General features: G+C 36.8%; 1 pseudogene; it reads right to left on the bottom strand.

Moving 5' to 3' along the window:
• Positions 1-2763: 2763 nt before the first annotated feature.
• On the bottom strand, positions 2764-3471 carry LOC131831180 (vesicle transport through interaction with t-SNAREs homolog 1B-like; annotated as a pseudogene).
• Between the last annotated feature and the right edge of the window lie 521 nt (positions 3472-3992).

Raw genomic sequence — 3992 nt, 5'->3', positions numbered from 1 at the left:
GTCACCATATAGTACATCATTACTTTTTGATGTAGGTTCCATTATTCATTGTTTGCATATAATACCCACTGATTGTAACATTTTTAATATCCTTTTCTTTGTTCTTTGCAGATCTCTTTTTATTGAATTTTTGGTAAATGACAACACTAACAATTTAATAAAATAATACCAAAAAATCAGCCCACTAATATCTCACCTATATCCCAAATTCAGTCTACTGAATTTTTAAAAGAACACTCTAGTTGTTTCTTACTAAAGTTACTGTACATTGGCATAGTACTTAACAGTTGTTTTAGATCAGACAGTGGTTTCCTTGCAATCTCGAAATATTTCAGTTACTTACTGTGGTAAATATATTGTATTTCTGCTCAACAACATAAAGTTCTTTCGCCAGAGTCAACATAATAGTTCCCTACCACTTTGATATGAAAAACAGCCATCTGATTTGATTATGACAATGAAATGTTAGTGCTAGTTTTGAGGATTTAAGGGCTGCTGAAGTAGTCAGCAGTGTCCTAGCCTGCCTAAACCATCATCCTCAAAGATTCATGATGCCAAAAATTAAAAAGCATAACCACCAGTCAACCATAATGGATACATAGCTTGAAAGAGAATTATATGTTTGTGTTTCTCAACCATTAAGATTAGTTTTTGTTTATTTATTAGTAAGAGTTATGATCATTTATTAATAAGAAATAAATTATTGTATACATTACAACTGACATTTAACTGGTAGTTAATAATGTTTCCTATCAGGTTCTAAACACTGCTGTAGAATCAATACTAGACTGTGTTCCAAAATCTATACATTATTTTGCTAGAAATACAAAATTGTCTATAGAGATACTATGACACAGAAAATCCCTAAACCAGAATTGGCACTTGGGATGGGGAAATTATTATCGCACAAATTTGGGGAACTGAAAAGTAACTGACTTAAATAAATGTATCAGAAAAGAAGTTGAGTTCATTTAAATTTTTAGAAGAAATTATTTTATGGTGATAGAACTTTGCCAGTGCACTGAAAAATAATAGTTCATTTAAACACCTTTGAAGAATATATTTGCTTTGCTTCCTTGTCCATTAATGAACTATTTAATGTTTCATCCAAAAGAATTTCAATCAAGGGGGTTTACATTTGTCAAACTGTTATTATTTTTATTAAAAAAAATTTCTCAACCTAATTTCACCAAGACATGCATGACAGCTAGTGCTCATAGTCTAATACACTTAATTTTAGGGCTAGAGTTGCCAGCTAATGAAGTCGATCTGTTTATCCAAGACAGTTTTAATCCATTTTGATTAATCTAATTAAATGTCACTTCTGCAATCTTCCCCATTAGTCTGTGACATGTTAAACTTTTATCAGCTAAGAAATTACTGTATTTTATGTCCAGTTTCTTTATTTTTGAGAAGTGCCAGAGAGACCCTGCTTTCTGTTGCCTGTTTTCTGTACTTCCAATGAACATACTTGCAAATATGTTTTCTTTTTTTTTTTTTTTTAATTTATTTGACAGACAGAGATTACAAGTGGGTAAAGAGGCAGGCAGAGAGAGAGGAAGGAAAGCAGTCTCCCTGCTGAGCAGAGAGCCCGATGCAGGGCTTGATCCCAGGATCCTGGGATCATGACCCAAGCTGAAAGCAGAGGCTTTAACCCACTGAGCCACCCAGGCGCCCCGAAAATACGTTTTCAATGTGTAAAAAGGTAAAGGTCTCCTTTTAAACATTGAATAATGTTTACATATTTATTGTCAATTTCTAAAACATTAACATATTTTTATTTCAGGGGTGACTAACAAATTAAAACTAAGACCTCACTTACATTTCAATAAACTATTATGCCTAGGGAGTGTGCACCAAACGCTTGCATTGCTGTCTTTGTGGTTGGTTTCTTTTTCCCTTTCTTCCTCCCTCCTTCTTCTTTTTCTCCTTTTCTTTTCTTTCTTTCCTTCCTTCCTTTTTCTCTCTCTCTCCCTCCCTTCCTCCCTTCTTTCCTTTCTTCCCTCACCACAAAAAATGTACACCTGTTTTGATGTTTAGTTTTGCTCCCCAAAGTTCCTTTACATTAATAAGATTGTTAGCCTTTTTCAAAGTGAAAAGTGAGAAAGTGTTTTAAGTATAATAACAAATTTGAGGTAAATCAAAATTTTAAACTTAAAACTTTACATAAACAATTTAGGCTTTTTTCTTGAATCACCTGAATACCTGAAACTTACAAATGTTCTTTAAAAGAACTTTTATACCCATTAGCTTTAGGAATATAATATTTCGGACTGTTCTGAAAATTTAACCTATTGCCATTCTAATACACAACAGATAAGAATTATTCAAGTTACCTGTGTTGTTGGCCCCCAAAGCCAGACAGAGTTTCTTCCTAAAATCCAATTTGATTGTTTTCTTTCTTTGCATTGATTTAAAATTCTTATCACTTAGAATTTTATTGAAGGCCCTCAGAAATTTAGTTTCAGTCTACCCTCACCTTTTACTGGCTCTTCACATCTATGCATCGAAACAATTAGGCATTTTCCTGAGACATTTCACTTATTACTTGAAAATTTGATAATATACATATAATTTTTTTTAAGAAGTCAAGCAGCATCTATTACCTTGGTCTATCATACTGGTCTTGTTACTTTTCCTTCACAATTAAATGGTTTTCTGCCTTCTCTCCCTCCCCCCCACAATTCTGGCTACTAAACACAGTACATCCTTGAACCATTAGCTCATAGCAACACTATGCTTATTCTCCTTCTCTAACACCATTCATTCACAGATCAAAGTTCTGGTGCACAAACCCTTCCCTATAGGAATTTCAGTGCTTTTGAAAGTATCTGTTATAATCCAGGTCCCTAGGAAGGCCAGCTCCAGTGACATGAGGATGGACAGTAGCAGCCTGCTGGTTGTCACTTTTCTGAACACTGGACAGAGAATCTTTCCACTTCTGCTCAAGTTTTCACTTGTATTTGTTTACTGACCTCCTCTTGGTACATTCCAACTGGTCACACTGCTCCCCCAGCTCTTCTGTGATTTCTGGGCCAATCTGGCTAGTCTCTGGGGCAGTCCAATGAGAGCACCCAATACTCTGGGTAGTCCAGTTCAGGCCATCAGTACCTTGCAGAAGCAACTCTCTTTGAGACTGCAACCCCCTCACACGTTCATTCTCTACAGTGTATGCGCCATATTTCATGTGTCCTCACCCTCCAGGTGGGGTTGTCAAAGATATGCGTCTTACTTTCTGATGAAGGTTTGGCAAGGCCTTCTGGTAGGTTTGAAGCTTTGACATCATAAGGTTAGGGAAAAATAGAGGTGCATGATGTGGTTTCTCTTCCATCTCTGCCAGAATTTCATTTGCAACAGGAAAAATCTGATCAGCTGCTGCTTCTCTTCTGTCCCTGCCATCCACAGGAGACACTCTGGCACCCCCGAAAGGTGTTCATGGAGGCCATAGAAGACCTCATGAAGTTTCTTAAAATGTTACAAATAAGGTGTCGGAAGTGGCCATGGCACAGGTCATGCTCCAGCAGTGGCCACCGAGATTTGCATCAAGAGGTCTACTCCGATCCCCAGGATCAGCCATCCACCCCAACATATATTGGGGCAACTGCCCCACCACTGCCTGGAACAAGGTGCTTCCTGCAGCTAAAATATTTTTTAATACATGAGGAAATTCATTGTTTAAAGGAGAAAATCTTCTCCCCGAAAGTGTTCTTTTGTTTAATCTTAAGTTAAAAGACTGCTTTTTGGATAATTTGTTTTATCACAATAATTGTTATAAAACTGTATTTTTCTTTGGCACACAGATCAAGTAATATTACGCAAAGAAAAAAATATGACTTGACATACAGAACCACATAGGAACATCCTTTCGGATAACTTTTGGGTCAAAATCTCCTGCCTGGGGGGGGAGGGGGTTTGGGAGAAGGGGGTGGGATTATGGACATTGGGGAGGGTATGTGCTTTGGTGAGTGCTGTGAAGTGTGTAAACCTGGTGA

This window comes from Mustela lutreola, chromosome 5, assembly GCF_030435805.1.
Source record: "Mustela lutreola isolate mMusLut2 chromosome 5, mMusLut2.pri, whole genome shotgun sequence".
NCBI classification, from domain to species: domain Eukaryota; kingdom Metazoa; phylum Chordata; class Mammalia; order Carnivora; family Mustelidae; genus Mustela; species Mustela lutreola.
This window is presented reverse-complemented; position numbering and strand designations above follow the sequence as displayed.